The following is a 12854-nucleotide window of genomic DNA, read 5'->3' as shown; positions in this document are numbered from 1 at the left end:
GTAACCATTGTAAATCTGGACCTAAGGGTATAAAACCCCGGTATTTCGTATTGTATTGATAAATGAGGTGACACACATGCTAGGTGACGAGCGTGTGGGTGTGAACCTGTAGGGATTGTGACTTGGTCCATCCCGTAGCGACTATTAAGCCATGTATTTGATTTGAAATCTTATGATATCCCATATTTTAGAGATGGATACTGTATTTTGGGTTGTATGCCATGTTTGGGGCCTTGTGCCGACCTATTGAGACCCTTAGTGGATAATTTTACTATTTTTATCACTCTATTTGTTTGAAAGCATATTCTCAGTCATGTTTTACCTATTTATTATTTAAATCTAGTTCTATCACTCTACTTCTTAAAATGTGAAAATTGTTTAGGCTGGGTTCCCTGATTTCCACTGATATGCAGAGTGGCTGTGAGGTTAATGACTAAGAGAGGTTGAGGACCTAATGGTGAGGATTACATATATATTATGGATCGGTCTACACGTTGTAGAAATATTATATATATATATATATTATGGATCGGGCTGCACGCAACAGTGATATATATATATTGGATCGGGTTGCGGGTCGCAGTGATATGACGCTTGGGTTGTAGGAGCCCTTTCAGAGTCAGTACACCCCCAGTGAGCGTAGTCGACTATAAACTATGGATCGGGCTGCACGCCGCATCGGTTATTATGATTATTACTATTATGAGATATTATTGAGCCGGAGTGTTGGGTGTGAGTACTGTGTTACGAGAGCTGAGTCATGAGTAACTGAGAGGCTTGCCCGAGAGGCTACATTTATGAGTGATACCTTGCCCGAGGGACCTATTTATGACATTTTTGCTGATTGCACTCTTCTTTTATAATGAGCCTCTTTTGAAAATTGCTAAGTAAATGATTTCAAAGTGTTTCAATTGAAACTGAAGTTTTACGAAGTAACTAGCTTTTAATCTGTTGAGTTTGACTTGATATTCTGTTGAATACCCTTATATGTGATTTTTAACTGCTCGTCACTGCACTCAGACCTTATTTACTTTAGTTACATACTGAGTTGGCGTACTCAAGTTATTCCCTACACCTTGTGTGCAGATCAAGGTGCCTGAGAGGGTCCCCAGCAATTTCAGAGCTTACCGAAGACTGTAAGGTAGCTGCACGACATCCGCATCCCTGCTTTCCTCCTTCCTATCTTAGTTTTCTGCATTTTTAGACTTATTTTGTATTAGTCAGTCAGATTAGGTTGTATTTAGAGGCTCTTGACTTGTGACACCGGATTGTTGGGCTGTGTTGATATATTTTGTACTGTTTTTCACACATTTCAGTGATTTATATATTTCTTATGAAAATTCGAGACTTAATTAGTTTTAGAAAAGTGATTTTATAAAAAGAATTCATTGTGGTTACTTGTTGGGTTGGATTGCCTAGAATTGTGATAGGCGCCATCATGACCGGGGTATTTAGGGTCATGACAAGTTGGTATCAAAGCCTAGGTTACATAAGTCTCGCGAGTCAGGAGCCAGTTTAGTAGAGTCTCACGGATCGGTACTGAGACGTCAATATTTATCCTCGGGAGGCTGCAGAACCTTTAGGAAAAACTTCTCATTCTTGAATTCCTGTCGTGCGAATCTGTTGATTCTAGTACTAAACTTCTGTTATTCTATTCTCTCACAGATGGTGAGGACACGTGCTACCGGTCAGGATAGACGACCACCAGTACCATCAGTTGGGGCCACTAAAGGTCGAGGACACGGTCGAGGCCGTGGTAAGGGCAGGGGTGTAGCCTGCACAGCAGCTAGGGCAGCACCTACAGATTTACCAACTACCCCAATTCAGGACAGGTCCCAGTTACGGACGCTCCGGCAGCACCAACTCAGGCACCGGTTGTGCCTATTATGATTCCTAGCCTTCAGGAGGCTCTAGCTCAGATTCTATTAGTGTGCACTGGTTTGGCTCAGGCGGTCTTAGTTACTACGGTCGCAACTACTTCTCAGGCTGGGGGAGGTACTTAGACTCCCGTTGCTCGCACATCTGAGCAGGTTATGCAAGGACTTCAGACACTAGGGGCACCTCCAGCCCAGCCGGTTGCACAAGATCAAGAGTATGTGGTACCAGTTGTGCCTGACGATGAGCAACGTCAATTGGAGAGATTTTGTAGACTTCAGCCTCCGACTTTCAGTGGTACTGAGGGTGAGGATGCCTAGGGTTTCTTGGACAATTGTTAGAGGATTCTTAGTACAACGGGTATTCTGGAGACCAATGGTGTAGAAATTACTACTTTTCACTTTTCTAGAGCTACATTTACTTGGTGGGAGGCTTATAAGAGGCGTAGGCCTATTGGTGCAGCGCCCCTTACCTGGCAGCAACTCTCCGTTCTCTTTTTGGAGAAGTATGTGCCACAGTCTCGCAGAGAGGAGCTACACAGGCAGTTCGAGCAGTTGCATCAAGGAGATATGACTGTGACACAGTATGAGATGCGGTTCTCTAAGTTAACTTGTCATGCGGTCTGGTTGGTTCCCACAGATCTAAAGAGGATCAGGAGGTTTGTTGATGTCCTCACATATTAGCTTCGGATTCTCATGACTAGGGGAGGGTGTCAAGTGCTACTTTTGAGTAGGTTGGTGACATCAACCACAAGATTAAGTCAGTTCGTCGCCAGGAGCGAGAGGAGAGGGAGGACAAGAGGCCTCGAGGATCTGGTAGATTTGGTAGTGCTCCTTCGAGGGGTCAGTTTCAGCACGGCAGAGGTCGTCCATTCAGGAATGCTCAGACAACTCACCCAAGTTATCGTGGGGCATCGTCGGGTCATGGTTATCACAGTTCTATTCAAGTTCACTCATCACTCAGTGCCCTTCCAGCCTAGAGTTCGTCATGTGCTCCATCGGTTCAGGGCTCTTCTATGCCAGGTGCATCTGCTAGTCATCTCGGTGCTAGGGGTTCCCTTTAGTCCCCATCTTCAGCACCGAGGAGTTGTTACGAGTGTGGAGAGTTTGGGCATATGAGGAGGCAGTGTCCTCGTCTTCTTGAGGGTCCGTCTTTGAAGAGGGGTCAACCCTCGACTTCAGCTCTAGTTACTTCACCACCCGCTCAAGCAGCTAGGGGTGGGGGTCAGTCAGCTAGGGGTCTCCCCAGAGAGGGAGGTCGATCAGGTGGTGGTCAGGCTCATTTCTATGCACTCCCAGCTAGACCAGATGTTGTTTCTTCAGATGTTGTGATTACAGGTATTGTCTCAGTCTGCCACAAAAATGCCTTTGTATTATTTGTTCCTGGTTCCAATTTTTCATATGTGTCATCATACTTTGCTCATATTTAGATATGCCCCATGAGTCTCTTGTTTCATCTGTTCATGTATCTACTATAGTGGGCGATACTATAGTTGTGGACCGTGTATACAAGTTCTGTGTGGTGACTATTGGGGGTCTGGAGACCCGAGTGGACCTATTGTTGCGGTGTATGGTAGACTTTGATGTGATATTGGGTATGGATTGTCTATCTTCGTGTCGTGCTATATTGGACTATCACGCTAAGACAGTGATGTTGGCTATGCCGGGTGTGCCACATATTGAGTGGCGAGGTTCAACTGATTTTGTCCCCAATAGGGTGATTTCATTTCTTTATGCCCAGTGGATGGATGGGAATGGTTGTTTTTCATACTTAGACTTTGTGAGGGATGTCGGTGCAGAGGCTCCCAGTATTGATTTTGTTCCTGTTGTGAGGGAATTTTCTGATGTTTTTCCTACAGACCTGTCGGGCATGCCACCGGATAAGGATATTGACTTTGGTGTTTATCTGGTGCTAGGAACTTAGCCCATTTCTAATCCACCGTATCGTATGGCACTGGCGAAGTTGAAAGAGTTGAAGGAGCAGCTTCAGAAACTCCTTGATAAGGGGTTTATTCATCCTAGTGTGTCGCCTTGGGGTGCGCTTGTTCTATTTATGAAGAAGAAGGATGGGCATGATGAGGATGTGCATTGATTATAGGCAGTTGAACAAAGTGACAATCAAGAACAAGTATCCTTTGCCTCGTATCGATGATTTGTTTGACCAGCTTCAGGGAGCGAGAGTGTTCTCCATGATTGATCTTCATTCAGGTTATCACCAGTTGAATATCAGTGACTTGGATATTCTTAAGACAACTTTCAGGACCCGATATGGTCATTATGAGTTCCTTGTGATGTCTTTTGGGCTGACCAATGCCTCAGCAGCGTTCATGCATTTGATAAATAGCATGTTTCGACCTTATATCGACTCGTTTTTCATAGTTTTCATTGATGATATTCTGGCATATTCGCTTAGTCAGGAGGAGCATGCAGAGTATTTGAGAGTTGTGTTGCATAGATTGAGGAAGGAGAAATTTTATGCAAAGTTCTCCAAGTGTGAGTTTTGGCTCATTTCAGTGGCTTTCTTGGGGCACGTGGTGTACAACGAGGGTATTAAGGTGGATCCAAAGAAGATAGAGGCGGTTCAGAGTTGGCCCAGACCATCCCCAGCCATAGAGATTTGCAAGTTTCTTGGATTGGCGGGTTATTATCATCGGTTTGTTCAGGGATTTTCATCTATAGCATCACCCTTGACCAAGTTGACTCAAAAGGGTGCTCCATTCAAGTGGTCGGATGAGTGTGAGGAGAGCTTTCAGAAGCTCAAGACTGCCTTGACCACAGCTCCAGTATTAGTTTTGCCATCAGCTTCAGGTTCATATACTGTGTATTATGATGATTTGAGAGTTAGTATTGGGTGTGTGTTGATGTAGGAGGGTAGAGTTATTGCTTATGCTTCTCGTCAGTTGATATCACTATCTTGTACTATCCGGGAAAGGCCATTGTGGTGACCGATTCCTTAAGTATGAAGGCGGTGAGTATGGGGGGTTTGGCATATATTCCAATTGAGGAGAGACCTTTTACAGTTGATGTTCAGGCCTTGGCCAATCACTTCATGAGGCTGGATAATTCGGATCCCAGTTGGGTATTGGCTTGTGTGATTTCTCGGTCTTCCTTATTTGATCGCATCAGAGAGCACCAGTATGATGATCCTCATTTGCTTATACTAAAGGATAGAGTTCAGCACGATGATGCTAGAGATGTGACTATTGGTGATGATGGAGTATTGAGGATCCATAGCCGAATATGTGTGCCCAATGTGGATGGGCTTCAGGAGTTGATTCTTGATAAGGACCATAGTTCGTGGTATTCAATTCATTCAGGTGCCGTGAAGATGTATTAGGATCTGAGACAACATTATTGGTGGAGGATAATGAAGAAAGACATTGTGGGATTTGTAGCTCGGTGTCTCAATTGTCAGCAGATGAAATATGAGCATCAGAGACCGGGTGGGTTGCTTCAGTAGATGGATATTCCAAAGTGGAAGTGGGAGCGGATCACCATGGACTTTGTAGTTGGGCTCCCATGAACTTTGAAGAAGTTCGATTCTATTTGGGTGATTGTGGATCGGCTGACCAAGTCTGCGCACTTCATTCCTGTGTGTACTACCTATTCTTCAGAGAGGTTGGCAGAGATCTATATCCGGGAGATTGTTCGGTTGCATGGTGTCCCAGTCTCCATCATTTCAGATAGAGGTACTCAGTTTACTTCACAGTTTTGGAGGTCGGTGCAGCGAGAGTTGGGTACTTAGGTTGAGTTGAGCATAGCTTTTCAACCTTAGACGGACGGGCAGTTCGAGCGCACTATTCAGATATTGGAGGACATGTTGCATGCGTGTGTCATTGATTTTTGAGTGTCATGGGATCAGTTTCTACCGCTTGCAGAGTTTGCTTATAACAACAGCTATCAGTTGAGTATTCAGATGGCTCCATATGAGGCTTTCTATGGGAGATGGTGTAGATCTCCGATCGGTTGGTTTGAGCCCGGTGAGGCTAGGCTATTGGGTACAGACTTGGTTCAGGATGCTTTAGACAAGGCGAAGGATATTCAGGAGAGGCTTCGTACAGCATGGTTGAGACAAAAGAATTATGCTGACAAGAAGGTTCGGTATGTGTCTTACATGGTCGGTGTGAAGGTTCTATTGAAGGTTTCACCCATGAAGGGTGTTATGAGATTTGGGAAGAAGTGTAAATTGAGTCCTCGGTTCATTGGGCCATTTGAGGTACTTCGTAGGATTGGGGAGGTGGCTTTTGAGCTTGCTTTACCACCCAACTTATCGAGTGTGCATCCGGTATTTCATGTTTCTATGCTCCGAAAATATATTGGCGATCTGTCTCATATTTTGGATTTTAGAATGGTTTAGTTGGATGATTATTTGACTTACGATGTGGAGCCAGTGGCTATCTTGGACCATCAGGTTCGAAAGTTAAGGTCAAAGGATATAACTTCAGTGAAAGTGCAGTGGAGAGGTCGGCCCATGGAGGAGGCTACCTAGGAGACCGAGCGGGAGATAAAGATCAGATATCCTCAACTATTTGAGGTCTCAAGTATGTTTCTTGACTCGTTCAAGGACGAACGTTTGTTTAAAAGGGGGAGGATGTAACGACCCGACCGGTCGTTTCATGAGTTACTGCCCCATTTCCCCTATTTCCGCTTCTTATTGCCTTGTTCAGCTATATTATGTGTTATTGGGTTGGTTGGTTCGGGTTCGAAGAGGTTTTGGCGAGGTTTGAGACACTTAGTCTCTTTTGAGTAGGTTGAAGTTGGAAAAGTCAACCGGATGTTGACTTATGTGAAAAAGGACTCGGATGTGAATTCCGATGGTTCAGATAACTTCAGGAGGTGATTTGGGACTTATGAGCATGATCAGAATGCGTTTCGGAGGTCCAGTATAGATTTAGGCTTGAATTGGCGAAATTGGAATTTTGGCGGTTTTTGGTTGATAGGTGAGATTTTTATATAGGGGTCGGAATGGAATTTCGAAAGTTGGAGTAGGTCTGTTGTGTTATTTGTGACGTGTGTGCAAAATTTCAGGTCATTCAGACGAGGTTTGATAAACGTTTTTATCTAAAGCGGAATTTGGAAGTTTTTGGAATTCTTAGGTTTGAATCCCATGTGATTTTGGTGTTTTGATGTTGTTTTGAGAATTCTGAAGGTTGGAACAAGTTTGAATAAGTTTATGGGATATGTTGGCATGTTTGGTTGAGGTCCCGAAGGCGTCGGATGAGTTTCGGGTGGTTAAACGGATCAAAATGCATAGTTGAGAAGTTGCAGATTTTGTTTCAGATCTATTACATGTATTCTTTCATCGCGATCACGTAAAGAGACTCGCGATCGCGTAGAGGATTTGTGGAGGCCCATCCAAGTTATTATTCGCGTTCGCGTAGCTGGAGCTGCAATCGCGTTGGTGTTAGCTATTGTGTATCGCGATCATGTGGGTATATTAGCGATCGCGTAGGGTAAATTATGGGCCAACGGAGTTTGTGCTTCGCGATCGTGATTAAGTAAATTTAATAGCTGGGCATAATATTTAAAAAGGCCATTTTTGTGATTTTTGGCCTAAGTTCACCATTTTTGACTCGGTTTTGGAGCTTCTTGAGGGATATTGAAGAGGGAGTCAAAGAGAACTTCTTGGAGGTAAGAATTTTGGACTTAATACTCGATCCTATTGTGATTTCTACCTAATTAAACATGAAATATGGAGGATTTGAAGCCTAAAATTGCGGAGTTAGGCTTGGAAACTTGAGACCTTAATCTAGGGATTTGAGGGGCCATTTGTGGTCGGATTTTGGTATTCTTGGTATGTATGAACTCGTGTGAGGATAAGGACTGTATTGATGTAAATTTTATCGAATTTCGAGATGTGGGCCCGGGGGTTGGGTTTGGTCAATTTTGGGGCTTTGTGTCGACCTGTTGAGACCCTTAGGTGCATTTTTACTATTTTTCCCCACTCTATTTGTTTGAAAGAATATTGGGTTGTATTTAGAGGCTCTTGACTTATGACACCGGATTGTTGGGCTATGTTGGTATATTTTGTACTATTTTCCGCACATTTCAGTGATTTATATATTTCTTATGAAAATTCGAGACTTAATCAGTTTTAGAAAAGTCGTTTTATAAAAAGAAATCACTGTGGTTACTTGTTGGGTTGGGTTGCCTAGTATTGTGTAGCGCCATCCCGACCGGGGTATTTGGGGTCGTGACAAGTCTCCCCTTGAAAAACAGCTAGCTATATCCCGAATAGAGTTCCTGCAAAATCTATCTTGAAAAACTCCCTTTGAACTATGGACAACCAGAAAACCTAGATTGAATCATTTTTACATTTTGGGATGTCCAGCTGAAGTTCATATTTATTCACCCAAAGAAAAAAATTAATCCTAAAACTACCAGTTGTTTCTTTATAGGCTATCTTGATCACTCTAAAGGGTTTAGGTTTTCTGTCATGGGCGTGGCACTAGAATCGTTGAGTCTATTGATGCAAAATTTCTTGAGCATGATGTTTGTGATTGTGATTGTTCATGTGGGATGGAAATTGTGTTGAAAGACAAGGAAGTCATTGTCCCTGTACCTGTTGTACATGAAAAGATGGTAACCAACCTATTCATATAGGGGAGAATCAAGGGAACAATGACGCAGATCCCATGGTCCCTAAGCAAAATGAACTCAATGAACCACTCCGTAGGTCACAAAGAGAAAGAAGATCTACCATCTCTGATGATTTATCGTATATGTGACTGAAAATCTTAGTGATACTGGAGAGTTGATTGATCCTTTATCATATGCTGAAGCTATTTTATCGCCATATGTTGATACATAGCGTGATGCAATGAAAAATTAAATGCGCTCCATGGAACACAATAGAGTGTGGGAGTTAGTTGAATTGCATGTAGGTTTTAGACCTAATGGTTGCAAATGGGTGTTTAAAACTAAAAGAGACTCTAAGGGATATATAGACCGTTATAAAGCAAGGTTGGTTGCTAAGGGTTACACTCAGAAAGAAGGTATTGATTATAAAAATACATTTTCTCTTGTTTCATCTAAGGATGAATTTAGAGTTGTGATGGCTCTTGTGTCTCATTTTGATTTAGAGTTGCACTAGATGGATGTTAAAACCGCTTTCCTGAATGGGAGTCTTCTTGAAGAAGTTTACATGGTTCAACCTTAAGGGTTTAAAGAAGTTGGTGAAGAAAATCTAATATGCAAGCTTAACAAATTTATATATGGGCTTAAACAAGCCTCCGGGCTGTGGTACTTGAAATTCCACGAAATTATTACGAAATTTGGAATTGTGGAAAATAATCTTGATGAATGTGCTTATCTCAAAATAGCTAATGGCAGTTTTATTATTATGGTTCTCTATGTTGATGACATTCTGCTGGCCACAAATGATTTGGGCTTGATAATGAGATCAAACAATTTTTATATAGGTAATTTGATACGAAAGATCTTGGTGACGCCTCTTTTGTTCGTAGGATAAAAATTAAAAGGATAGGTCTCGTTGTGTTTTGGGTTTATCACAACGTGCCTATAATGAGAGTTTTCTTAAAAATATTAATATGCAAAATTGCAAATCTGGTGTTGCACCTGTGGTAAAAGGAGACAAACTTAGCAATCATTAATGTTGAAATGAAAACTATGAGAGATGTGCCATATGCAAGTGTTTTTGGCTATTTGATGTACATACAGGTTTGTACAAGGCCTGATATATCATTTGTTGTTAATATGTGGGGAAGATTTTCTTCTAATCCTCGGTGGGCATATTGGGTGGATGCAAACAAAGTGATGAGATATCTACAACGTTCCAAAGACTTCATGCTTGTGTACAAAAAACTTGATAATCTGGACCTATTTCACGACCCAAACCTCCCTCCGTGAGATGTCGTGACGACACCTAGTCTTTACGACTAGATAAGCCTAATATTTGCAGAAAAACCAAAATTTGAAAGCAAAACTTTAAAAACCAACAACAATAGATATTTAAATAACTGATAGAGATGCCGCTAGGCATATACAATAACCAACTCTCGAACTATACATGAAAATTTTCCAAAGACCCGGAACACCGTAAGTCACAAGCTTCTAAGAACTTCTAATTGTTCTATAGATCAGTGTCTAAAGAAGTAAGGAAAGAATCAATATAATGGGATATAGGGGGACTCCAAGGTCTGCGGACGCAGACAGATATACCTTGAAGTCTACGGGACAGTAGCAACTGGGCAACTAAAAGCGACACTAGTAGGAGGTACCTGGATCTGCACATAAAACATGTGCAGAAGAGTAGCATAAGTATACAACATCGGTATCCAGTAAGTGCCAAGCATAACCTCGATCGAGTAGTGATGAGGTCAAGTCAGGGCCCTACTGGTATATAAATAAAAAATAAGGCAGAACAAAATATCGCAGTATAATAAAAGACCGAAGGCCTCGGGATGAATCCGGAAGGTTGTTGGAAAGATTAGACTTGAATTGGAGTAGCTGAAGTTGCTGCTTCTGGCATATCCGCACCTGCGGATTGGGGACCGCAGGTGCGATAGCAAGGCAGCAGATGCGGAAGGTTTGGAACTCAGGTAATGTCGTAGGTGCTCACTAATGACCACACCTGCGGGACCGCAGATGCGGGTATGGACCACAGATGTGGAATTCTCAGGGTTAAGTGAAAGCCTCTCCTGTGATGGTTTTTCCGCAGGTGCGGCATAGCAGAAGCAACTTGGAGACCACAGGTGCGGAAATCCCTGGGAAGAAACTATATAAGCATCACTTCGCGAATTTCAGTCATTTATTCACCATTTTTGGTCGAGTTGGAGCTTGGGGACCTCAATTTCAATGGAGAATTTAAGTGCTTTTAGTGAGGTAAGTTACTTGGACTTTGATCTTTTGTTTATGGTGATTATTTCATTTTTTAATCATGAAATTAGTGGGAAAATTAGAGAAGAAATTGGGAGATTAGGGATTGAAATTGGAGAGTTCAAATTGGGGATTTGAGGAGCCATTTGAGGTCCGATTTTGATGATCTTGGTATGTATAGACTCGTGGGAGGATAAGGATCCTAGTGATGTGATTTTTATCAAATTCCGAGACATAGGCCCGACGAATTTCGGGTTTTTTGAGTTAATTTGATAGTTTTCGCATGGGCTTTGTTCCTTTGGCATGTATTGATATTATGATTCCGATTTTGGATAGATTCGGGATGATTTGAGGCCCAGTCCAGAAGCAAGGTCATTGCGGAGAATATTTTCGTCCGATTTGAAGTAAGTAACGATTGTAAATCTAGACCTGAGGGTATGAAACCTCGGAATTCCGTACTGTTTTGATAATGAGGTGACTCACATGCTAGGTGACGCGCGTGTAGGCGTGCACTGGTAAGGATTGTGACTTGGTCCATCCCGTGGAAATTGAAGAGTTGCAATTTTGATAAACTCTATATAAAATATATATCGGGCTGCACGCCGCAGCGATATAGTGCTTGGGCTGTAAGAGCCTATCCGGAGCCTGCACACCTCCAGTGAGCGCATTCGACTATATATATTTACGGATCGGGCTGCACGCCACAACGGTTATTATTATGAGATATCTATTGAGCGGGAGTGTTGATTGATGAGAACTGAGTCACGAGTGATTGAGAGGCTTGACCGAGGGGCTATATATATATGAGTGATGCTTTGCCCGAGGGGCTTGTCTATGAAAAAACTGTTTTCACTCTTCTTTTATACTGAGCCTCTATTGAAAAAAGTTGAACAAATGTTTTAAATAACCTTCATTGAAACTGGAGTTTTTACGAGATGTTCGAAAATTAAACTACGGATTTGACTTTGTTATTTCTATTGAGATTCGGTGTTAGATTATGTATAAGATTTAAATTCTCGTCACTGCACTCAGCCTTTATTTACTTTTGTTACTTACTGAGTTGGCATACTCACGTTACTCCATACACCTTGTGTGCAGATCTAGGTGCCATAGCACCGGAGTGAGAGCATTTAGCAGCTTCTGAGTATTTTTCCAGAGATAGCAAGGTAGTTGCACGGCGTTCACAGGTCTGCCTTGCTCCTTCCTATCCTTAGTATTACATATTTTAGTCTTATCTTATATTGAGTAGACAATATTGGACTGTATTTTAGTGGCTCATGACTAGTGATACTAGGATCAGGTAGTGTTTGATGTATTTGCGCATTTGTTTTCCCCTTATTTTGACATATTAAAAGGAAAGATTTGTGATCATATTTGATTAGAAAATGAATTTACAAAAGACCTTATGTTTTTAGTGTTGAATCAGCTGGCCTAGTACTGTGATAGGTACCATTACGATCGGGGTGGTTGGGGTCGTGACACCCTACTTGTGGGCTTTTAATGGATTGTTGGTGTTGTTAGTGTTGTAACTATTTACCCACGGCAATAACTATTTTCCTTTGCTAAGCATATGACAATAATTCCTAAATATTTGTACTACCCTGAGATATCCGAAGACTCACTTTTCTTTGCCTTTATTACCATGTTCTTATGTTGCTAGTAAAGTCACAATACCGATATAAAAAATGTATAGGACTCGTCTACAAACCTCTAGGGATAATTGAACTGTGTCATGGTCAGGACAGGGCCTCGACCTACCCATCAAACTTGTATATATAAAATGAACTCCAAGGTATAGACCTGGTAACTCCGAGAAAATGGAGCTTACGAACCAAGCTAATGTTTGACTTTGTCTACAATGAAGGTCTATCTAGTTGTCTATCAGAACCCGCAAGCATGAAAGGCAACGTCCCCAGCAAAAGGTAGTAGATAGTTGTAAGTTGAAATATACCAACAAGTCCCATAACATAACACGGACCTAATTGAGGCCTTAAATAACGCATAACAATATCTAAACAACGAATCACGCCTCAAATCAAATATAAATGAACTTTGAACTTCAACTTCCAAAACTCACACTGAAACATATCAAATCAACTCGGAATGAACTCAACTTTCAACTTTCGCCAATTAGCGCTGATA

The sequence above is a fragment of the Nicotiana sylvestris genome, chromosome 1 (genome assembly GCF_000393655.2).
Source record: "Nicotiana sylvestris chromosome 1, ASM39365v2, whole genome shotgun sequence".
Classification (NCBI taxonomy): Eukaryota; Viridiplantae; Streptophyta; class Magnoliopsida; order Solanales; family Solanaceae; genus Nicotiana; species Nicotiana sylvestris.
Note: the sequence above shows the minus strand (reverse complement) of the source record.